The sequence below is a fragment of the Tenrec ecaudatus genome, chromosome 10 (assembly GCF_050624435.1).
Source record: "Tenrec ecaudatus isolate mTenEca1 chromosome 10, mTenEca1.hap1, whole genome shotgun sequence".
Taxonomy (NCBI): domain Eukaryota; kingdom Metazoa; phylum Chordata; class Mammalia; order Afrosoricida; family Tenrecidae; genus Tenrec; species Tenrec ecaudatus.
The window spans coordinates 128,691,216-128,717,710 of NC_134539.1; the positions used below are offsets into that span (position 1 = coordinate 128,691,216).

At 39.6% G+C, this 26,495-nt stretch overlaps 1 non-coding gene across 1 annotated transcript; it reads right to left on the reverse strand.

The window, feature by feature from the left end:
- Positions 1-11,122: 11,122 nt before the first annotated feature.
- On the reverse strand, positions 11,123-11,325 carry LOC142460456 (small nucleolar RNA SNORA73 family). The gene has a single exon (XR_012786657.1). It is a non-coding gene; the product is annotated as a small nucleolar RNA SNORA73 family (small nucleolar RNA).
- Between the last annotated feature and the right edge of the window lie 15,170 nt (positions 11,326-26,495).

A 26,495-nucleotide genomic window follows, 5' to 3' on the forward strand; every position in this document is an offset into this window, starting at 1 on the left:
AACAGTAGCATCCAAATCTGAAGACAGAAATGGTAACAGAGCTTAATTTTGAACCCTGGTTTGCAGAAGGCTACTGAGGACAGTGGACGCCCTCATTTATTTTCAGACTCCGCACCTGGATTAAGCCGCTGGAGAGTCCCGTCCACAGTTGAGGGGTGTGCTTAGCCTTGTAATCAGACAGAGAATCCTGTGAAGTTGGTTATAGCAGATGTAGCTAGGTTAAAATGTGTTCTCATTTGACGTCCCTTTTGAGCCATTTTAATGTTGATTCGGTTTACAAAATTAAAAAAAAAAAGCCAAGGGTAAATAAATACATGTGGAGTCAGCCTCTGGTGGATCCCCTCTTACTAGAAAGATCAAGGCCAGGGAAACACTCCCCACCACGTAGAATGCATTGGAAATCAGTTTGTTCCAGATGAAATTAGGTTAAAAGTTAATATATTATTATTTGATCTCCCTCTAAATCTATTTAAAATCTTTCTAGCTTTTAATATTTTCCACTTTCTTATTTACTGTTGTTTTTATATGGTTTACTTTGTTATTGTTCTTAGGTTTTTTTAAAAAAGTTTTCTGAATATGAAAGTCAGGTAGAACAAATCTACAGGGTCAGTAATAACTAGATTAATGGTTCCTGGGGGGTATGGCTGGAGAAGTTGGGGGGGAAATGGGGAACTAATAACATTATAAATGAAGAAAATGTTGTAAAATTGACTGTGATGATGATTGATGTGATTGAACTATTGAATTGTATAATATGTGAATTATATGCCAATAAAACTGTTTTTAAAAAATACATGGGGTAGGTAGTGTAGGAGAAATTGAAGATGGAATCAAACTTGTGATTTCAGATCATATAAAACATTGAGAATTGTATTTATAAAGGTCCTCACAGCCACACAATCATTTTCTATCTCTTTAATCCACACTTTGCAGACCTGATATCATTTGTGACCATTCTACTTATTTCTTTATTCAATGTGTGTTGTTTCTCTGATCTAGTAGAATGTAAGGCCTTAGGGACCAGACACTTTACCAGTATGTGCAGCAGTACCTAGGACATGTTGGTGCTAGAGGCCATTGAGTCGGTTCTGACTCATCTCCATCCTATTTACAACAGAGCAGTGCGCTGCCCTGTCCTGCCCCATCTCCACAGTGGTTAGGTTTGAGTTCCTTGTCGCAGCCACGGGTCAATCCATGTCTTTGAGGAATTGCTCTTTTTCCTCCATCCTCTACTTCACCAAGTATGAGGTCATTTCCAGAGACTGGTTTCTCCTGAGAACTTGGGATATAGTAGTAACCTAGCTATATGATTTGAAGACATTAATTTTTCAGGATGTCTTACTATATTTCAAAATGTCATGTGACTTTCTAGTGTTCTTCAGTCTCTAATGTCAATGTTCTAAATATACTTGCTGATTTGATCTTCAATGATGGGAAATAAAAGCCGCCTGGTATCCTATTATAGATGAGCTTCAAGTCTGCCGGCAAAGGGCTCTTGCTGTGTTTATTTATTTATTGTTCCTATAATAGATATTTCCCACTTATAAATCTGCAACACCTAACAATAAACAAGAATAAGCCTCTGGTCATACTTATTAAACAAACAAACACCAAATAAACAAGATTCTCTTATTTTTATAAATATGTAAAGTTGATACTAGCATTATATTGTGAACATCTCCAGAAATTAGAACTCAGTTCAGCTTAGAAACACCTTCTTAATTGAGGAGTAAAAAAAAAGAAAAACACACACACACACACACACACACTTACAAGTATCACTCCTCTGTAAATTATTTCCAGATTTGTAGACTTTTGTTATATTAAGTAACAGTAAAATAAGGTTGCTAAAATTTTTCCAATGTCCTTAAATATCTACATATTTTATATATAGTAATTCTACTTCTGATTCTATAAACCTCAGCTCATGACTGTCTCTTGACCGACTGCTGTTGTTGTTGCTAGGTACCATCGAGTGCGTCTGGACCCATAGTGACCCCATAAACAGCAGACAAAATGCTGTGTGGTCCTGGCCCAGCCTCACAACTTTTCAGACGCTTGAGCCCATTGTTGCCGCCACTTGGCCAATCCATTTCCTGGAGGACCTTCCATTTTTTTGCTGGCCCTGTAGAAGGGGAGAAAAATGGCTGACTGGGAACTAGGTTTCTATCACAAAGCTCCAGGTAAGAGTGCATTGACAAAGCTACTACTATTATGATGCCATTCACAAGTAGCATCCCTTGGGAATAACCCACAGGGAACACTGAGGAACAGCATAAATCACATCTTGCATGATTTTAAATTGAACACATAGAATTAGAAAGAGATGATCCAATTTTTTTCATGATTAAAAGGTTTATTAAGGAAGTCAACAGGTCGTAATGCCACTGTGAGATGTTCAGAATAGAGGCGTTTAATGGGACATTACCAAGTCCTTTGAGATCCGCTAATGCATGCTCCACAGGTATATCTATCTGCTGGAAGCCTCAAGCTGAAGGCAGTCGGTTCTAGCTCTGCGGATCAGCAAACCCAGCTCCTTGAATCAAGTGCCCAGAGGCACCTCATTCCAGTTAGCCACAGCCTGAAGAATTCAGCTCACGTTCCATAGGCCAACAAGCTCAGCTTCCCAATTAAGTGCCCAGAGGCATCCTACTTCACAAGCCACCTTCCTGCACACACGCACTAAGCTTGACTTGCTCTGTGAGTTGGGAAGCCCACCTCTGTTCTGTGCTCTGGCTCCTGGTTCTGCTGTGTAGGGATTTCGGGTTCAGAGAATGTGCTCTGCCCCAGGCTCCTGCTGGTAATGAGATCCCTCCTCCCGCTTCTCAGAGGGCCCATTTCATCGAGTACCACAGGGAATCCTGTTCACAATAACTCACAGGTAAATCCTATCAGTATTTTTCCCCCACCTTCTTGCCAGACACAAGCAGGAAGAGGTCATTTGGTGGGAGGTAGAAACTGGCTAGAACCACACCTGCTTCTGCAGGTAGGTGATCAACAACCTCCTGAACTAAGTTGTTAATATTCTTGTGCACTTCCTGATTTCTTTTTTATTATTATTAAATACCTCTATTGAGAACTCTTACATCTCTTACTACAATCTGTACATTCATCCAGTATGTCAAGCACATTTGCACATATGCTGCCATCATTTTCACAGCATTCTCTTCCCGTAGCCCCTGACATCAGCTCCCTGTTTCTCCTCTCTCCCTCCCTTGCCCTCCCTCCCTCAGAATCCTTCATAAATTATAGATTATTACTTTCATATCATACATCATCCTCTGTTGCCCCTCCCCTGTTTTTCCGTTGTTTGTCCCCCTGGGAAGGGGTTATAGATTGATCCTTGTTCCAATTATTTTCATAGCAAAATTATTTAAGAGAAATATGTTAAGAATTTCATAATTTGAGCAGCAATAGAGCCTACAATTTATTAAGCACAAACAGAAAAACTATACTGTTTCAACTCAAATGTTAGCAAAGTTCTTCATCACATCTGTGTCCTTTGGTCAGTTACTTAATCTCTCTGTGCTTCACTTTTCTCTTGCATAAAATAAGGATAATAATCATACCTCTCTTATGAGGTTGGAAGTATATGAATTGATATGCATAATATATATTCATAATTGAGACCATTATATATTTATTCCATTGGGACTACCACTTAATGAACAATAAAAATATGTGTTCTAATCCATAACTATGGGGGCACAGTGGCTGCTAATTTCAATGTCAGCATTTCCAAAACATAATTCACTCCACTAGAGAAGGTGAACCTTTCTATTCCCAGAAAGTTACAGTCTTGAAAACCTCCAGAGGCGGTTTGACACTGTCCTGTAGGGTCCCATGAGTCAGAATCAACTCGATGACAGTGAAGGAGATTTTGAGTAGATGAAATCAACATACCAAGGTGTATCCATTTTCATAATCACTTCTCATAGACACAATACAAACCCGTAGCATCATTTCTCTTTTTATAAGAGGGAGCACTCAATTTCAATAAGCATTCCGGGTGGGTATAAGTCCACAGACTTACGATATGATGAAGGCAGAATTTGAACCTCGCCTAGCAAATGTGTAAGTCCATTGAGGTTGTGTATGCCATGTCTTGGTTTCCTCTGAATTTACTAATTCCTGAAATTGACCTTATATTCTCTGTATCACCTGCTTTTATTGTCTCATTTTGCTTTCAAATAAACTCAGCAGCCTTTTCTGCTCTTGGCATTTATTCTAATAGTAAATTTTATTTATTGTATAAATTTCTACTCTGTGTGAGATATTACCTGACTAATTCTAAATTTGTACTCTGTGTGAGGTATTACCAGATTTCCCCTGGTTGAACGGAAGACACACTGTCTGGGAATGATTTTGTTCAGTGGGAAAACAAACAAATAAATGCTGTCTTTCCTTTTTAGCTTCACTTTCAATGGTAGCAAGTATTTTAAGCAAAACATATTCAGAAAGCTGTTAGTAATGATTCACACACTGGTGCGAGCAGATTAAATGTATATGATAATGTAGAAAGCAAAAATCCTGGCATAAACCTTTTTGTTACGGATAGGCCATGGTTAAAATACCCAGAGAGTGGAAAATATCAAATCGTTTGACCAGTTTGGGGGAATTCATGATATATATGAATGTAGCACAAATTAATTGAAAATCAAAATGACAAAATGAGACAAAGGTACCTGCAGTTCCAACTTTTTAATGGTTTAATGGGTTGATTGTTCTTAATGAAATGTTGAATTTATGTTTTACTTATCTATTAAAAGTAAAGCGCGTGTGTGCTTAAAATCTTTTAGCCATAGGCAGGTACCGCCAGGGTAAATGGTGTCCTGATATCTGGTAATGTAAGAGTACGTCAAAAAGAACAGCTACAAAACCATAGTAACATGTATTACATATAAATCACAAACTGTGAAGCTATTCTTTCTTGACTGTCTTCCACTAGGTCCACACGCTTCTGAAAGCAGAGTTTCCATCTCTCTGAACTAAAGAATTATGGGATGCACCATGTCTCCCATGCACCATGTCAAACAGCATTGGGGGTGACTCCAGGGATTCAAATCATGTTACTTTTCAATAGCATTTGAGTCTGGGGAACAAAAATGTCTGAAGGGTCAAGAGAAGACTGTGGGGTGTGGTGGGTAAGTGCTACCCTCAAAAGTCTCATAGAACAGTCCTTTCAGCTCTTAAACACAAGGAGGCGTATTTTCCTTGGCAAAGCTTTCCTCACCTTTGTTCTCAGTTGTGAAATTTTCTGTTTCCTTTGAACTTCTCCCTGATAAGCTCTTGTGATTATCCTATATTCTATGGGGGGGGGTCTATCATGATTATCCCTTTGGGTTCCCCCAAACTATGCATCATAAGTCACTGAATTTAACTGGCCCAGGAGATCCATTTGGAAGCCACTGCTTTTGATTCAACCCCCCCTTTTTTTAAAGCACCCTAATGAGATTAATGGTATCTTAAAAAACAAAGCTGAAACAGTGCCATTGGGTCCATATTCATGTCAGCCAACTGCCTCCAAATCATTCATTGCCAAGGTCAGACATGGCTCCACATTCCGTTTTCCTTTACCTTTGCCGACACCAACCTCTCCTCCTGCAACTCTGCTTTTTGACTGGGCTTTCTAACTCCTTGCAATGTCCACAGTGAAACCACAGACAATACTGACAATCGTGATAATTCATTAGGGAGTTAACAGGTTAACAGGAGCCAGGGTCAGAGGTCATGAAGGATACTGGACTTGCTCCACAGCAATGCCTCGCCTCACTCATCCATGCAGCCGCATGGTCCCTTGACGGCTGCTCCATGGTCCAGGAAGCTAGCCTGCTGCTGCCTTCACAGTCTCAGGTTCAGTGCTGCCCTTCTGCTCTGTCTCATGGTCTCCTTGCCCGGGCCAGTCCTCTTGGCATGGTTTTTGCTGCCTCCACCATCTCAGGGAGGGTAGGATCTCCAACTTGCTCTGCTGATGGTCTCTCTTCCTCAATGTTCCTTGATGTTCTCTCTTCCTGCTTCTGAGGCAAAGCTGACCAATTCCCAAGCTAGTGTCCATTACACCTTATTTGCATGGTCCCACTTAATCATTTGGGGGCATCATTGAGAAATGGACAGAAGAGCTATATTAAGATATATCACTTCACAGGTAGCATAAACAGAACTAAAAGGAGAAGAAAAATAGAGATGTAGAAAATAGCATACATAAATATGTAAACATTTTTGAGAATTATATATGCTATGAGTTTATGGTACAAGATCCAGGATGACCAACAGATACCGTCTAAATGATGCCCCATAAAGCATTTGTCTTCTTTATCACCTGCAGTATATATTAAGTTGGAGTTGTCTCTGCCCTAGCTGTCAATATTATTTCAGGGTTGTCATATTTTTGGCATTACGTTAATATAAACAGCCACCTTGCTTTAAAAAAGGGAATCCTTATTTGTAATTTCACATTTTATATTATAACATTCAACTAGCAACTCCTCCACTGTAACCTCCAAGAGAATAGAGTCTTATTTATTATTGATGACCCTTAGATATATTTGTCTGGCATACTACCCACCATATAGTATCATAAATATTTGCTGAAGTTAATTGAATTAAAGGAGCAAAATTTAGTTCTCAAAAATATAGTTAGGTTAGCAGAGACCTAACTAATAAGAAGAATCCCTTAATAAAGGAGTTTGTTGAAAAGAGTGTTCTAGGCAAAATGTCCAAAAGTTTAAAGTCTCCAAGGCAAGATTGATGTTAGTGCATCTGACGAATGACAATGTCATGAGAGGGGCTAGAGCAGAATTGAACTGGAAGAGTTGTAGCAGATGGCATCCTAGAGGGACAGGGTGCAGATATTATAGATCATTGTGATGACTAATGCCATGGGTCCACTCGGCGAGGCTGAAATTCTCAGTGGTTGGGCAGACTCTATGGACCACTTCCCAGTCTGTGGTCTGATGTCATCAGCCAATCAGTTGGAAGAAGAATTTCCCTAGGGATGTGAATTCATCCATGATGTAAATGGAGGCTCTAGCAAAGCTTGCTCTCTCTCTAAATCTAAAATCTTCTTGGGATGTAAGGGCATCAGGGCCCTTTAGCCAATCTCCTCCCTAACATAGAGTTTGGATTTTCCAACCTTTACAACTCTATGTGGCCTCTTCCCTGTCTGCTGGCCTAATGATTTTTAATTTGCCAACTCCACGACTCATGAGACAGTAGGGGCTTCACACTGATCACCTGACCTGACACTTTGGGGCTCATCCACCCCCTGAAACCCAGTGAGTCGGTGGAAGTTGTCAGCTTGCTGTGTAGCCCATGATTTGGAATTGCCACCTCTATAATTACACGAGCCATTCCCTCACTATTGTGTGAACCCTTTCCTTTAAGTGAGTCACTCTAAATATTTATATATGTTTCACTGTTTTTTCCTCTAGAGAACCAGACTAAGATAGGGAGAAAGACCAACCAGATGATGGGAAGTAGGAAATAAAATAAGTAGATAATTCAAAGTACAAAACTATTATGTAAACACATTGGGATGTTAACCCAAGGAAGAAGTCAAGAGTTACACCTCATTGCAAAGGATGCTCAGAAAGAGGGAGAAGAAAAGGGAAAAATTATATACAGGTGGCTTTTGACAAACTCTGCCATAAATACAGCCAAGTCTCTCATGAACAGCCATTGTCCATCATTTATTTTAGATGAATTAGATACTGTTACGAGCATACTTTCTATAATACACATGTAAATGTTTTTACTGTGCACGACAATGACATTTGAGGATAATAATGACAATCAAACCAAAATTAAAACCCAAGTCACAAAGCCAGCATATTAAGTTACATCTCAAAATGCTAGAATGCCCCACTGAAGATCCTGCTGAAATGCAAATAATGAATGTGGTAAGAAGTTCAGAAACTAGACTATTTTCTTTTTAAAGGGAACCTTCTTGCAGTACTGTTTTTGCTTATTCTCTTCATGTGTAATTTTTTGGCTTTTCATCAAGATGAAATAAGCTTAACCTGTCGCTGAAGTCTTGGAGAAAATATTTGATTATTACTGCCAACAGCTGAATGTGCTTACAAGTAATGTTCAGAATGGTTGCCCATCTTTTATTTGGTTAGCTTTATTTTTTCAAATAGCTTCATCACTATAAAATCCACATATCATACACTTCCAAAATTAAGTCACTTTTAAAAAGAGTTGTATATTCATCATCAAAGTCAATTCTAGGGCTCTCTCCCCATTCCCACATTCATTGTTCCCCAATTTTCCTACATTCACCCTCTCCAGTGCATCAGTTATTGTCTCGATATAGCCACTCCTTCTGTGCTCCATAAACTGGGATACCTAACAGAAATAATAAAGAGATAATATGAAATTGAAAGATAAAAGTTAAAATTCAGAGTAAGAAAAAAGAGACTTCTAGCAATAATTTTAAAAAGCCAGAGCAGAAATTGCTGTCATGGACCAAGTGAGAAATATGTAAGCCTAGACCAAATTCAGTTAGGGTCAAGAAGGTCAATTGCCAAATATATTGTGTCTTAGTTCAATCCACCATAATCAAGTTTACAATAATCTCTATCTGAGAGTAAATCTGTTCAAATTCCTCACCTGCGGCATAGAGGATCTGCCAGAGGCTTAATCTGACTTGATCCTCTCCAGATGGATTTGGGGATCCCAGTGTCTTTAGCCTTCTAGAAATTGGGTTCACAATTTAATTCCGGAGACTTTTCCCTCCACCATATTTGGACTTCGTTATTGTCATCTTTGGATCACACAGGCTGGTGTGCTTCTTCCAGGTGGATTTAGTTGGCACCTCACTTAGATGGCTGCTTGTTTGAATACAAACCTTTAGGACTCCAGACACTATTCCAGTTGATAGCAGGGCACCATCTGCTCTCTTCACCACACTTTGCTGTAGCATCCTTATCTTCAGTGATCTTTTCATGAAGGCGAGTGCCAAGTGGGGCCAGGGAGCATACTTTTTTTAATTAAAAGATCATTTCATTGGGGATTCTTAAAACTCTTGTTAAAATCCATACATCACTTATATCAGGTGAATTTGTATATATGTCACCTTCATTTTTTTCTAGACATTTACTTTCTATTGAGCCCCTGGTATTAGCTCCTCTTTTTTTTTTTTACCCATCTTCCCCCTCCCACCTTCATAATACCTTGATAGATTATAAATTATTATTATTTTCATATCTCACACCGACTGCTATCTTCTCCCATGTTTTTCTGTTGCTCTTCACCCTGGAGAGGCGTGTATGGTTATATGTCAATCATTGTGATCAGTTCCCCCTTTCTTCCTTCTTCTCCCCTTCTTCCCCCTATCCTTCTTGTATCTCTATTCCTACTCCTGTTCCTGGATTCTGTGTGTCGTGAGCACCCATATCTTCTCTCTACATGTGTACATGTTCTGGTCTAGTCTGAATTGAGAAGCAGCACTGCGCTCATGGTAGTGGGGGGTGAGGAATCTTCAAGGAACCATAGGACTATAGTGTGTTTCATCGATGCTTTAGCACACCGTGGTTGACTCATCCCTTCCCTGTGGCCCCTCTCTGGGGAGATTCTTCCACTCTCTACAGATGGACTTTGGGTCTCTGCTCCAACACTTTTATACATCAGGGAGCTTCGAAAGTTTGTGGAAATGGTAAAAAAAAAAGGGGGGGGGACTTATTTTCTTATTTTAATTATTATATTGGGGGCTTGTACAGCTCCTATCACAATCCAGCCAGCCAGACAGCCAGCCATCCGTTGTGTCAAGCACATTTGTACATATGTCACCATCATCATTCTCACAACATTTTCCTTCTACTTGAGCCCTTGGTATCAACTCCTCATTTCTCTCCTTCCTTCCCCCTGCTCCCTCCCTCATGAACCCTTGATAATTTATAAATTATTATTATTATTTCATCATAGACTGATGTCTCCATTCACCTATTTTTCTGTTGTCCATCCCCCTGGGAGGGGGTTATATGTAGATGATTCTCCTTTCTCCCTTGATTCTCCTTTCTCCCTTCACCCTCCCCTTACTCTCTGGTATTGAGATTCTCATTATTGATCGGAGGGATTTTTCTGTCCTGGATTCTCTGTATTTCCCGCTCTTATCTGTATTCATGTACATGCTCTGGCCTAGCCAGATTTGTAAGGTAGTACTGGGGGTGGGGGGAAGGAGGAGGAAGCATTAAAGAGGAAGTTGTATGCTTCATCGGTGCTTTAATTAAGGCACTTATTTGCATGAAATTTTTGCAGCTCCACTGTATGTATACATACAGAGATTCTTCATTTATGGACAAATATTCCATTATAAACAAATTGCCAAGTAAATTACAAGCAGACTCAAATAAAAGATTAACATTAGTTAGTCTTTAAAACCATTTTACTTACTACCCATGGTACATTCCTTAAAAAAAGTTAAAACAAAAACTACTTTTCTATTGTTTGTCATTTAGGCTGTTACCAGCAATTTGCTATTATAAATTATGCAATGTACATAAATATCTGTTCACATTGATGATTATACTCTATGGATAAATTACTAGTTGTACATGTCTGGACCAAAATATTGACCTATTTTTGTTTTGTTCTTAAGTTCTTGTTACATATGGCCTATTTACTATCAATTGACATTCCAATATGAATGTATCTATATCCATTTTCTTGTTCTTTGGATCACTGTGACCGTTATCATTTCTTAAAAGCATTGCCAATTTCTAGGGAGAAAACATTGTAACTTGTATTTTTTATAGATGTTTAAATAGCATCTTTAGTTTTATAATAAGAGGGACATTTAGTAAATTCATGGGGAAAGGGAATCAAAAGATTAAGCAAACAAAAGGAATTTCATCTCTTAATCTTTTAAGTGATGACCTGCAGTGTGGAATTTAAATTTTGATGTCTTTAAAGCATTCAACTCACCTAATCCAAAAATATAAAGGATTAAAAGACAAAGGCCATACTGGGAGGGGGGAACCCTTTCTTTTCCTCCTTGTGAATTTAGATGTAGATCTGAGATTGCTTAATAATATTTGAAATTCTGAGCGTTCTGTCGAAAATTTGAAAACAAGTCTAACTCATCAATAGAAAGAAATCTAGTTTCAGGAAAGGTTTATTAGAGGACTGTTGCCCTCATGGTTTGTCTCCCCAGTCATTGTCTGCAGGATTCTGAGAAGCTGTAGGAATGTGCAGGTGCAGACTCAAGGGCTGGCTTATCTCCGGTATTGTGGAAAAGAACTGCACATCATGGGGCAGAGCCCTGTGCTCCTCCTGCCACCTGGGCAGAGCCCGGAGTGTGGGACCTCCTGGGAGTATCCATATCATGGTAACTCATGCTTATCTTATTGTGTAATAAAGATTATACCAGTATCTTATAATGTGAGACTAGTAGGAAAGCAATCAAGTCTACATTCACATCCCTAAATTCTTGTCTAAGTCTGCTCAGTATGACAGTTACCCTGCCTTTATTAAAAAATGAAAAGGTATAGAAACTACAGATTTATGCACTACTTCAGAATGAAAGTAGGTTCATAATTGCCACTCTTCCAAGTAATCTTTTCAGGGTATGGTAAGGAGTAATCTTCCAATGCTTGCCACTAACTGTAAACCTAATCTCTTTATGTCCTTTAATTCATATTACATGAAATAAAATTAATGTAGATCTCATTAACTGGAACTCATACATATTGAAGAACATTCATGAATAAAATGCTGTGAATATAAACTCACGCTACTCTACAATAGAGTGTTATTAATTGTCTTCGTCTATTAGGAAGCATTCTCATTTCATATTTTAAGCAGAGCATGTAACTTGATCACCAACAATATGAAAAACTTAAGTCTACATCTTCCAATGGAGGTTATTTACTGCCAGATTCCCATGCAGCTGATAAAAATGGACAACAAGCAATTATTGTTGATAACAAAATAAGAAACACTGATTAATAAAAACATTGTTGAGAAGCAGTAAATAGGATCAATGTTTAATCCTTTTGGGATTAGAATTCTGCATAATTTTATTAGCACATTTAACAACGGCTGATTGTTTATATTTCTATTTCCGAGAAACTAAATTGTCATTAGTCCTCTCACTGTCATATATGTATGAGTGTGTAGATTCCAGTAAAGCCTCCTTTCTTTCTAATCCTGCAATCTTTTTCTTAGCAAAAAAGGGACTATTCTTGCAGGTCTTTCATAAAAGCCAAATGTGTAAAGTGAAGTTTTGATCATTTGCTTGATGACATTTTGCTTTTACCTCCATCAGTACCTGTTTTCACTCCAGGAAAGAAATCGGAAGAAAATTTTAGCTTTTAGGGAACAAGTTGAAAAAGAAAACCAGCCTTCCATATTTGTTTCGCAACAAACGACTAGAGATTTGGCCAACACCTGAACTGTGGGATGGCACTGCTAACCTCCTTCCTTGAGAACTACCCTCCCCATCTCAGCATCACGCTTCCCCAACTTTGAATTGATGGCGAACACTAGAGGGTAGTGTTATCTTAGGTGCTGTGTGCCACCTGCTATGATTTGCTAGATTAATTTGCCAAAGAGGCTGGGAATGTTCAGAAACATTTTGCCACATAATTAATGGTAATTTCTTTTTTGCTTTAAGGCATTTTGATAGAGCAAAAATTTCTTAGGCAGAGCTTTACTCTGACCTTTCTTGTTCGGAGCCCTGGAGTCCGTTCTAACTCATAGAGACAGAAAGAAGGACGTACAGCCCCTGCACTCGCATCACAGCTGTGCCTACGTTTGGGCCTGTGGATGCAGCCGCTGTGTGACTCTGTCTCTGCCAAGGTCTTTGCCATCCTCACGGCCCCTTCTTCTCCAGGATCTGTTCTGTCCTGAAAACATGTTCAAGGTGCGTGCGAAGACTGGCCATCCTGGCCTCTAAGGAGCATTTTGGTGGTACTTCTTCCCACGTAGATTTGTTTGTTCTTTTGGCAGTCCGTGATATTTTCAATATTCTCCACCAGCACAAAAAATCCAATGCATCAGTTCTTCTTTGGTCTTCCTTAGTCAATGTCCAACGTTATATGCATATGAGGCGATTGCTCCTGGCTTGGTCAGGCACATCTTAATTCTCAAAGTAACGTTCTTGATTTTCAAGAGTTTAAAGAGGTCTTATGGAGCAGATTTACCCAATTTATGTGTCTTTTGATTTCTTTTTATTTATTTATTTGTGTCTTTTGATCTCTTGACTGCTGCTTCCATGAGCATTTCTTCTGGATCCAAGCAAGACAAAAATTCTTTACAATGATAATCTTTTCTCCATTTACCATGCTGTTATCTACCGGTCCAGTTATAAGAAGTTTGATATTTTATACATTGAATTGTAATCCAGACTGAAGGCTACAGGCCTTGATCTCTATTAGCAAGTGCCTCGAATCCTCCTCACTTTCAGGAAACAAGGTTGTGTCAATAACTTCTTGCAAGTTGCTAATATGCCTTGCTCCAAATCCTGTTGCCACCTTCTTCTTCATATAATCCAGCTTCTCGGATTATTCACTTATCATACAGATTGAATACATATGGTGAGAAGATAAAACCCTGACACACACCATTTTTAATTTCAAACCATGCAATGTGCCTGGTCCTGTTGGCACAATGGCCTCTTGATCGACATATAGGCTCCTCTTATGCCCGACAAAGTGGTCTGGAATGCCCATCCTTCTCACAGTTTGTTATCATCCACAGAGACAAATGCTTTGCGTTCTCAACAAAACACAATCAGATATATACATACAGTCTTTTCTGCCTTCAGGCAAGATCAGAGCAGATAGATAGGTAAATAGACACATACACATACATACATTCAACATCCAGAAAGTAAAAAACAAACAAACAAACCCAGAAAACCAAACCACAAAAATTGTACAACATCCAAGAATGTGAAACAACTAATTAGAAAGCAGTAAAAATTAAAAATTACCATGTCCTCGCCATTACGATTAGTACCACTATTATTTTATGACTTTTACAAGGTCTGTGTATACCTTGTCTGCGCCGTCAAAGTGATAGCCCAAAGTAATCAGCTTACCCAAAGGGAATTTATCATAAGCACAGTGGGACATCCCCCTCACCCAAAGAATCTCAGTAATGTGAATACAGTTGAAATCAGATAAGACTCGGAAATAATACTCAATTACCTTCAGGCTCTACTTTTTCAACCCCTGTATTTTGTTTTCCTTTATACTTTTCTTAGTAAGTGTGCCTTCTGCTTTAACTTACACTGGCTGTGGTAATAGTTACATACTTTCATGTCAACTTGAAGTGTAGGGGTGGAGTCTAGCCAGTCAATCAGGTCACAGCTTGATGGTACCTGCCCACTGCTTGTGGGTGTGGCCTCCTCATAAGGAGTGTCCTGGGAACCTCCCTCTTTCTCACTGCCTTCACCTTCCTGCTGCTTAGCCACTTGGAGACCTGCATGCGCTCTGGAGATGCATTCATCACCCTGGGATCCACATGATTTTGTACCCAAAGGCCTGTGATCTTTCTGCATCATTGCATGTGGCTTTGTGAGTCTGAAGAGGGATTTATGGACTAGGATTGGACATATGGACTTGAGTTGGACTGGGCTGGGCTGTTTTACTGATGTATAATTACTTCCTGATATAAAGCTCTTTCTTATACATATATGCGTGTCTCTGGGTTTGTTTCTCTAGTTAAGCTGACCTAACACAATTGGGTTTTTCCACTTTTTGGTCCATGTGCCTTCATTTGTCTACCTGGGACTATTGGTAACCCAGTCATCTGAGGTTCCAGACAGGAAATGAGTTAGATTCTTTTTCTGGATCAATTAACAAAATTTCTGAGAAATATTCTGATTTTGTAGGTGAAAACAGATGTCTAGGACTGAACAAATTTCCTCTGTAATTCTATTATATGAGACGCTACCACATAAATTAAGTATGAAGCTCAATCAGTTTTTCTAAGTGGTACATTCAGAGAACTTTAATTGTAAAAAATAATTTTGTAAGTTGTCTATGTGCCAGTTGACTCAGTTGCCAGATTTGGCAAATATACTTATCACAAAAATGGTTTGTATATGTCTGATGGATCTCCTAACAGCATTAACAAGAATGGATGTTTTTCTTAGTGCCGACACATTTATTGATTATTTGTGTAATATATATGGGTACTTCAAAAATGTTAAAGGAATACAAAATTTAAAGACAATGGCCTATTTTCATGAGGTTTCGGAAGTCCCCTTGTATATATACACACACGTGCATATACATAAATAATTGTGAGGAAAGTTAAAAAGTGTTTCAATAAAATCCTAGCAGCCTTTATTTTATTTTTAAGAAGTCTTTAAATGTGAAGCTATTGTTTCTCCATACATCCTTCATCTAAGTATATGTATTTCAGGAAGTGATGTTTCCGTCGCTCTACTGCTTCCCCCGCAAATTTGTGCTTTTCCATTTATTTCATATCTAAATGTCAATTGCGACGCCTTTAAGAGACACAAGTAGTGTTTCTTTTCAGTTTTCTTTGAGTCTTGTACGTAGGAAGATGTGTGAAGGGAAAAAATCGGTGCGATGCAGTGCACATGGTAAGGTTTCACAACACATTCTTGTAGGACATTACTTTCTATGCTGGTAGAATGAGCAAGCATATTTTGCTGTGAGAGAAATTTTCTGTAGCTCAATTTTCATAGCCTATTTATCAATGTAATTTTCAGTTAGCTTAAAACCTTTTTCTGCTTTCTTTGAGAATATTTAGTAAGAATATCAATTTGGAATAAAAAACAAACATGAATAAACAGTTGCCATTACTTTCTGAACTGACCTTTCTACCTTGAATTTAACTGATGCAGCCGATCTCCTAAGAAAATACAGTTTTTGTTGACCTTTTTTTAAGGATCTTAACAGTTCTCAGACAAGCATTTTACTGAGAGAGCTTGTCTGCCATCATCCACAGACTGAAGAAGCATTTTTAAATTCCGTCTGTGTGGGAAAATCCAAGCATGTGTGAACGAGAATTCTTGTAGTAATCCTTTGGGACTTACCTTTGTAGGTATGTTTTTTAGTAACATTTTTAAATTTAAATTTAACCTAATTAAAGTTAAAATTAATTGATAAAAATAAACTGTTGGAGTTGATGTGTTTTAAATGTGGAAAGTAGTTAATAACATAAAGAAACATCTAAAAATAAATCCTAAGTAATTGGACAATCATACCATTTATGAAATGATGAAATGTTTCTAACAAGAAGCAGTGGGAAGCATCAACCTATGAAACATTAGGGAAAAGACTGGATATGAATAAGCAAAAATACCAAAGCGGAGATGTAAAATAAAGATTCCTTAAAGCAGTGGTTCTCAACCTTCCTAATGCTGTGACCCTTTCATACCGTTCCTCATGTGGTGGTGACCTCCCCAACCATAAAATTGTTTTCTTTGCTACTTCATCACTATCATTTTGCTACTGTTATGAATTGGGAGCCCCTGTGAAAGGGTTGTTCTACCCCCAAAGGGGTCACGACATACAGGTGGAGAACCGTGGCCCTAAAGGGATTACTATCATGGATATTCTATTCCACATGAATGGAAATCAGGTGGAATGTGACAGGAGCAACCACATCATGAAATACATAGTGACGATGATGGTCTAGATGATGGTCTAAAACAGTTCAGAATTACAAAACCAAATTCAGTAAAAGTGGGTGTGTGTTTAAATGCTTAATTGTCACACGCCTTTAAAAACCCCACAGGAAGTGATAAAAATTTGTTTACAGACCATACAGTTCACGTTTTCAAAAGAAGTGGATCCATGCACGCATGACTGGAATACAAGGGGGAGGAACAGGAAGAGAGATCAGGCAAGTGTTTGGTGTCAGACTGTGTAGGATTAGATAATCATTAAACGTGGAAGAAATTATTGTCAGGAATCATTAACAGAATCCCCGGTGTACCTGAAAGTTTACCTCCTGGCAGGCGGCCATTCACCGACTCCAAGAATGTCAATCTAATTGGTTTACTCCTCACCCTCCCACTCTCAGTTACTAAGTGCGCATACTCCATCTTTCTATGATTACTGGGCATCCTGCTTTCTTCTGTTTCCCATACTGCAATGCGAGGAGTCTGTCTCAATTATATTAAAAAACATATGTTTAATTGGATAGACTTTTAAGACTTAGCGACTGAACTTGATAAGGCTCAAATGCTACCATGATAGGACACTGGACGATTTTGCATCAACCTTATGTCCCAGCAATAAATTGATCCCAGCTTCTCAGCATTTGTGACAACCCACTCATCTGCCCTCTCTGCATCAGACAGCAATTCCTCTGTGCCACCGGTTGTCAACTGTTACTCAGAAGGTTTTCAAAGACGCTTTCCCCCCCAGCAGGATATCACCAGGTTGGTTCACCTGCATATTTTGACTTAGTCTAGAACCTTGGCTGACATCTGTTCTCAATGAATGCAATAGCTTGGCTTAGTGTCTATGCCTTAGTGGCTATGCCTGTGAATTTTGGTGAAGCACAAACTCTCATTTGGGTCACATTCTCTTGTGGGTTTAGCCTATTTGACATCCTTAAAAGAGACACACAGAACTCTCTGACCTTGCTGCATCGGCCGCCACCATCTCCAGTTCACTGACCTTGGGTGAGGGTGCAGGCGGTAGATGTGAGCTCTATGGGTGATCTGCCATAACATCTCTTCCACCGATCTGCTTCTTCACCCAGCAGTCACCTTCTTCTTTCTGCTTTGACCTCTTGCCTCCTGTTTTGTCGTCTGCCTGTCTGGCTTCCGGGCTTCCCAACCACAAACTCATTGCTATCAAGTTGATTCTGACTCGTGAGTCAGCAGCACCTGAGTCAGGAAATGCCTCCAGCTTTAACAGCTGACACAGGGACTTGAAACAAACTCAACTTAATCCCTTCGCCACCAGTGGGAGGCATTTTTTTGATATAGACTTCTTTCTCTCTCTCTTGTATAAAGTTTCACTGGTTTTGTTTTTCTAGAGAACCCAGCTGAACACAATGGGTGACTGTTGGTATTGGAAATGCCAGTGGCCTAATTTAAAGCAGCACAGCATTACACAAGCCACGCTACAAAACAAAACAAATGACAGTCTAATAATGAAATGCTAGAAATGTGCATGACCAATAATTGAATCATTGAAAACCCCATTTTTGACAACATAAATGGCAGCTCTATACATGGACATCTCCAGGTGACTTACACAAGGATCAAATTGACTAGGTCTATGGAAACAGGCAGGAGCCATGGTAGAGTAGCGGTTCAGCATTGTTCTGCCTACTACAAGGTCAGCAGTTCCAAACTACCAGCTGTTGCATCGGAGACAGTAGTCACATTCTACTGCCATACCGAGTTACAGGCTCAGGAACTCACAGGGGGCAGTTCTACCCTGTCCATAGAGGTCAAGTCAATATGAGTTAGCATCAACTTGTCGGCAGTGAGTATAGAGAGTATGGAAAGAGTACATCAAGAAGTTCCCTATCAGTTAGAACCAGGCCCATTCCCTACTGAGAAGTAAATGCCCATTTGCTCATAGGCAAATTCAATTGAAAATGAAGAAAAGTAAACCCAAGGTAAGTCTGGCTTTTAGTATATCCCATCTGAAGTTAGAGACATGTCAAGCATAGACTTGAGGCACTGAACATTAATGGTCAAAGACCAGATGAGTTGTGGACGATATTAAGGATATCGTACAGGAAGCAAACAAGCAAACAACAACACTCTTACTGCCCTTGAGTCAACTCTGACTTGTGGTAACCTTACAGGATAGGGCAAAAAGGTCCCTGTGGGTTTCTGCGACTATAACGCTTGATGTTAGTAGAAAGTCTCAGCTTGCTCCCACTGGGTGACTGGTAGTTTTTAGTTGCTAACCTCATGATCAGCAGCCAACACCAAATCCACTAGACCACCTGGGCTCCCAAGAAGAAAAGAAATGGTCATTAAAAATGACTGAACCAAAGAAAAGCCAACTGGAATGCAGAATAAACTCTGACAGTTAGTCTCAAAGATGGAGTAGATAAAACAAGGATATAAATGATGTAGCAAAAGAGCTTGCCTGGGATTTCAAAAGACATCAGGAGAAGACAAAGTAAATAAATCATTGTAATAAAATGTGCAAAAACCTGGATTCCGAAAACCAACAGGGAGCGAGAGTACAGCCAGCAATTCTAAAGCTGAATGACTGCAGGACAAATCCTAACCTTGACTTGCATTATTGAAGGAGTCTGTGGGCACAATATTGAGAATGATACCGGAAACCTCAAAAGAGCACGACAGGAATTCAGAGCCACATTCAGAAACACAAGCTTTCCCAGAATCTGCTGCCAGCTACAAGTGCTGTCATTTCTTTCTTTTTATCAAGAACTCTGGAGCTTATGCCATCCAGGTGAGGTAACTGCTCTGCCTTTCCCAGAGACGGAGGAATGCCCTTCTTAGGTTGAACGTGCAGCGGGAGTCCACGTGCAGGGGGGAAGCTGTACAAAAACAGGAAAAAGACATGGGCAGGGTCTAATTATGCAGAGTATTAAGTCAAGTCCTTTCAAAAGCAACGTCATCCTGATCTGATGGTGCAATTGTTGCTGTTACATGACACTGAGTTCATTTCAACTCATAGCAAATGTATACACAAGGGACCACACATTGCCATCTTCATAAGCATTACTGTGTTCGCAGTCACTGTTCAATCAAGCCACTGTTGAAGGACTGTTTTGGGTGGGAAAAGTGCAGGTCCAGGCATTCTACCACACCTTTCTTAATGTGAATCCTCACAGTATCTCCTTGTCCAATTGGAATATGTCTGGGGATCTAGTACAAGTTCTACACGGGCACAGTAGTGCTTGTTCTTAAACTCCCGTTTATTTCTGAATGTCAACTTTGAAGTTAGACTATGAAACAGACTTAAATTTCTTATGGATAAACTAGGAATAATACCAATTGTATTTCATTGGTTTGTAACAAAGATTTTGCCTACTACATTATATAGTCTCACAAATATTGTAATATTGGCTTCTGTGAAGTCCATGGTAGGTTTTAGTGATTGATGGCTTGGAGGTTAACCTAAAGTTTTGAGGTTCAAGTACCCTGAGGCATGTGGAAGGAATGGCCTAAGCTCTGTTTCTGAAACATCAGCCAATGGAAAACTATTGAGCAGTTTTATTCTGACACACAGGGGTTGCTATAAAGTTGAACCAACTCAAAAACAACTAGCGTTCTGTGGCTATTTGTAAAACAGTTTCATCATTGTGCAGGTAGGGGATGAGTCAGATGTAGGGACGCATGTAGAGTCAGGTGAGAGTTAGAGGCTTCAGAGAAAGGTAAAAACAATATTGTTGATAAAAGGAAGATTCTAAGACAGAAATGGGAAGAACATTGGTTTACTGAGTGCCACTGTGAGTTTGTGGCTTCTGTGAGCAGTGACAGTAGGCTGGAGATCTCATTAAGAGGCCACCTAGACACAACCCCCACTGTCGTAGACACCACATAAGCCCAGGTGAGAGCCACTTGTGAAATATTCCAGAGTCTTTGTAGTTTGGAACCACAGAGAGCCACCGAGGTGGATTTGCAATCTATCTGGTGAGTTTGGAGCCATCAAATGACATGTTGCACTATTTTATAATTCAATTCCACCCCCAAGTTGGTGCAGCCAAGATAATTACTTGCTATTATATATATATTCCTGGAGCCTATTGCAAGGGATGACATCTAATAGGACTCAATAAGTTTTTGCTGAATGAATTAACACTGAATCTTCACTTCCTCTTGGCAATCAATATTTTAATTACATTGGTGGCAGTTATGGTTAATTCATGAAGCACTAATGGGAAACAAGCACATTCCACAGGAAGAAAATATAGAACAGAATGCAACAAATAGCATTATGGATACCATTGGGTAAATAGATTAGTCTCTCTTCTCCCCTGCTTCTATACTTTGATCTGAATTCCATATGGAATAAAATAGAAGATTCACACCTTCTGTCATTTTCATTTTGGTTCATTTTACAACTGTTCTTGCAGGTGTCAAGGCTTAGAATCTTGATGCCAATTTGACCCTTCTATTACCCCAAATATATATGTAATCAGCATATATGTGTTAGGATTCTAATATGACCTAGGCGCACTGTATTTGTTGAAAAGATGATAGAATACAAAATGTGTGTCACCAATATGCTCCAGAGTTGTGGGAGAGAGACAACAGAAGAGAAACATGTAAACCCTGTTTATGAGCTAGATCCAGAGCATTTGCAAAATGGAGAAAATGACCCTGGGATCTTGAAGGAGGAACAAGGTCAAATCATCTTTGCAGTTGATATTTCCTATCTCCTTGGTGCCTATGCATTTTTAGATGAGGTTTGGCCAAGTACTATTTTAAAAATACATTTTATTTCTCTAGACAGGAATATGAGTATTACATCTCATAACACCCCTCTTCTGATCTAAATGGGTGAAAATGGCCCGATTTAAATGTTCATGGAAGCAGATCAACTCTCTTTCTGATTTGAAGTATCTGTATGTAAGGTACTGTTTGCAAAATTTTTATTTTAAGTCATTACAATGTAATTAATGCCAGCAGCATTAACATATGACAGAAGAAGAGAGAATAGATCACTGGAGGGTTCAAGCACGTGAACTGACTGCTTTCTCGGTCAGGAGGTCTCAATATATAATCTATATTGGGGCAAGTCCTATGTACTGGTTGTAGGGGTCTCTGGGAAAATATATAAAAACCTACATTTAACTATTCAGCTCTTTCTATAAACATGAAATAGCCTTTCGGAGTTTCACAAAGAAGTCTCTGAGGTTAAGAAGCATTGTCTTTATTCCTCCCTGCACCCACATTTAAATCCAGATTGGGCCATGCAGGAGATCTGCAGAGCAGTGCGGAGAGTGAAGTTTTCCACAAAGAGGCTGGAGACTCAAAAAGGTGTGGCAGCCAGCATCACACTCTGCACACGCACAGGCTCTGCAAATAGTCCCCTCCTTTCCATTATCCCTGCCATGTACCTCTGATTTACCTCAGCTTGATACCTCCACAAGTCACCCGAAAACAGTACAGATTGATAATGGGAAATAGTTTTTATTCACCACCAACAAATTCATTAATTTTCCATCTTATGCCTTGAAAATATATCTTCTTTGTCGATGCCATTATGATAATGAAGGTGTTTGTTTTTTGTTTAAATCAATTTGGCTAAGGCAGAATTATCAGTGGTTTGGCCATCAAGACATAGTAATCCTCTGTGATTAGAACGAACACAGTGCAATCACCACCATAATAAGATTTTCTATGAAAAGGCCATCAATTGAAAGGAAGTGTCCTTAAGGGTGTGGCCTGCTTCCAATATAAGTGGACAGTATGGAAATGCTTGCTTACTTTTATTCTGGACCTGGACCCTGCATTGACCTCTGATTCTTTGGACTAAAACCAATGGCCTGACATATTGCCTGCCTATCCATTTGACCTGCCAATTTTGATTTATTTACCTCTGAGGCCACAAGCTGTAACCTTCCTAGTGATCTTGGATTCATGAGCCCCTGCAGCAACACAAGTAGGAAAACTTCCAGACCAACAGCAATCTTTTGGATTTGTAACTTGCTTGCCTGAATTTGAAACTTGCCTGCTTCTGTAATTGTGAGTCATTCTCTCTCTCTCTCTCTCTCTCTCTCTCTCTCTCTCTCTCTCTCTCTCTCTCCCCCTCCCTCCCTCCCTCCCTCTCTTCCTCCCTCTCCCTCTCCCTCTCCCTTTGCTTCTCTATCTCCCTTACACACACACACACACACACACACACACACACACACACACACACACACACACACACACACACAAGCTTCAATAGTTTTGCTTCTCTAGAGAACCCAGCATAAGATAGTACTTAACTTGGTGAAAATGCATGCCATAGACTTGTCTATGTATCCACTCCAGTCTCTCTCCTACTCCTGATTTTTGTTTGTTTCTTTGTTTTTATAACTCTTCCAACTTGCAAAATAGTCCTTAAAATCTTCCCAAAATATTCTTCAACTTTGGATTCCGTATGTCAATTTCTTGTCCCTGTCTTGGAATCCCTTGCAGTGAGAATCAAGAGGAGTAAACAACTCTAGTTAAAACGCTGCACAATCTAGTATTCTGTATATATATATATATATATATATATATATATATATATATATATATATATATATATATATATTTTTCAAATATATATATATATTTCAACTAGTTAAAAAATACAAGGTTTTCAGGTAATCCCTATGCAAGTTGAAACGGTGTAACCATGCTAAGCAGTTAGCACATCCTAAGTGGACGGGTTGGTTACACACCAGGCAGCTGCACACAAAGCTGTCAGGATCCTAAGGCTCTCCCTCTTAAGCATGTACTACAATGGTTTCTATAATATTTACTAAGTGGTTGATAACATTACAGAGGTTTTGCCTGACTTATATCACCCCACCCAAGTTCATAGCCAACACAGGCAATTGACTATGAAAACTTTTGTCCCATTTAATTGATTAAAAAATGCAAAATGTGGGTTTAAAAAATGGTGACAAGTTACTGCTTTGAAATATTTGAACGCTTTCCTTGGAAAGGAGGACTGAATACATTATCTTTAATTCCAAGGAGCAGACTTTGATAAGGGGTGGAAAGCTCTGGGACAAATAATTGAGAATCTAAAAAGATAGATTGTATCATTATGTAAAGAGAATCTGTCTGATCCCAAAAGCCAATCCCCAGGAAAAGGTGAAACAAGGACAGGCAACATCATGACCCAAATATGGATGAACACAAAAGACTCACTGTCACAGTATGTAGTGAGGGACTCACCAGGTTAGTGAATGGTATAGGATGTTTAAAAATCAGTCTGGTCACGCAGGCTGTGTGACCACGAGCTGTTGAAGCGATCAGGTATCAAGCATCAAGGAACAAAAAAATCATATCATTGAAAATGTGGGTGAGTGCAGAGTGCAGACTCAAAGCCCAATGGTAGCCAACCGGATACCCCTTACGGAAGGGTTGTGGGGAGGAGATGAACCAGGCAGGGTGCAGGATAGCAACAATGAAACATATAACTTTCCTCTAGTTCTTAAATACTTTGTCCCCCCCCCCCCACTATCATTTTCCCAATTCTACCTTACAAATCTGGCTAGACCAGAGGATGTACATAGGCACAGATAGCAACTGGAAACACAGGGAATCCAGGACAGATGACTCCTCCAGGACCAGTGGTGAGAGTGGTGATGCCTGGAGGGTGGAGAGAATGTGGGGTAGAAAGGGGGAACTTATTACAAGAATCTCCGTGTAGCCTCCTCCCTGGGGGAGGGACAGCAGAGAAGAAGGTGGGGGGAGACGTCGGACAGTATAATATATGATAGAATAATAATTTAACACAGTGGATGTATATATGGATTGTGATAAGAATTGTACAAGCCCCCAATAAAATGATTTAAAAAATCAGTTTGGATGGAAAGGCAATGATGGCTGTGGTAGTTACATAATCTGTTGTTAATTTGAGTATTAAGAGTGAAGGGGTGGGGTTTAGCCTGTCAATCAGTCGCAGCTTGATGACCTCATTTGGAGGTGCTAAGGAGATAAAGCGCTTGCTGGAGGAAGGGTACAGGCTCCCTTCCTGGGAGACATTGCTGCTGACAAGACACATGGAACTACGCTAGAGCCCTGAAGCTGAAAGGAGCCACATGAAGACCCCTCCCAGTGCTGAGATGCCTCTACTGCCACTGGATCCACAAGACTTTCCACCCACTGGCCTGTGACGGTCCTGCATTTGGTATTATTGCATGTGTTTCATGAATCTGAAGAGGAATTTATGGATTGGTATCGGACATATGGGCTAATACAGGAATTATGGACTTGATCTGGGCTCAGTTTGGATGTTTTCTCAGTATTCAATTGTTCTTTTATATAAAGCTCTTTATTATACACATATGCGTGTTTATGAATTTGTTTCTCTAGTCTACTCAGACTAATACAATGGGGATAGAGAATGGGTAAGGAAAAAACAAAAAAGACCAATGCAAAATAATAGGTCCCTGGACCAGTAAGAAGTTTTTAAAAATGCAATGTAAAGATATTTACAGTGCTCCAACAGATACATGACCAGATATTCTGGGCAAAGACATGTCTGTGTTACTCTCCTGTTACACTTCAATATTTATCTGACCACCTTCAATCATAACCTCTCTCTCTTACACACCTGCACACATACACGTACACACATGTGGAACATGAGATCAGTTTAGGACAGTTGAGTATACATAAGGAGTATCTGTACATTGAAGTGAATATTAGTTAAACTTGAATTTTGCATCATTTCTGTTTTATGTGGTGTGCTTGAAATAATGATGGAAGCAATTTTTTCATGGTTGTTGCTGTTATATATTCTGTTTTATTACCATTGAATATGTACTGGGACATGTCTTTATTTTAGTCATTGTATTGGGGGCTCATACAACTCTTATCACAATCCATATATACATCAATTGTATAAAGCACATTTGTACATTCATTACCCTCATCATTCTCAAAACATTTGCTCTCCATGTAAGCCCCTGGCATCAGCTCCTCATATTCCCCCCTCCCTCCTTGCTCCCCTCTCCCTCATGAACCCTTGGTAATTTTTAAATTATTATTTTGTCATATCTTACACTGTCAGACATCTCCCTTTACCCACTTTTCTGGTGTCCATCCCCCAGGGGGATGTAGATCTGTGTGATAGGTTCCACCTCTTTACCCCACCCTCCTGGTATCACCATCTCACCACTGTTCCTGAAGGGATCATCCATCCTGGATACCCTGTGTTTCCAGTTACCATCTGTACCAGTGTACATCCTCTAGTCTAGCCAGACTTGCAAGGCAGAATTTGGATCATGAGAGTGGGGATGGGATGAGGGGAGGAAGCATTTGAGGAAAGTTGTACGTTTCATCATTGCTACCTTGCACCCTGACTGGCTCGGCTTATCTCCTTCCCATGACCCTTCCATAAGGGATATCTAGTTGCTTGCAGATGGGTTTTGAGTCCCCATTCTACACTCTCCTTCATTAACAATGATATGATTTTTTTGTTCTTTGTTGCCTGATACCTCCTCCCTTCGACACCTCGTAATCACACAGGCTGCTGTGCTTCTTCCATGTGGGCTTTGTTGCTTCTGAGCTAGATAGCCACTTGTTTACCTTCAAGTCTTTAAGACCCTAGATGCTACATCTTTTGATAGTTGGGCTCCATCAGCTTTCTTCACCACATTTGCTTATGTACCCACTTTGTCTTCAATGATTGTGTCAGGAAGGTGAGCATCATTGAATGCCAGTTTAACAGAACAAAGTATGCTTACAATGAGGGAGTACTTGAGTGGAGGCCAAATGTCCATCTGCTACCTTAATACTAAACCTATAAATATATGCACATAAATCTATTTCCCCATCCTCATATATAAATATATTTACATATGTACATGCCTTTATTTAGACCTCTATGAGTTCCCTCTGCCTCCTAGCTCTTTCC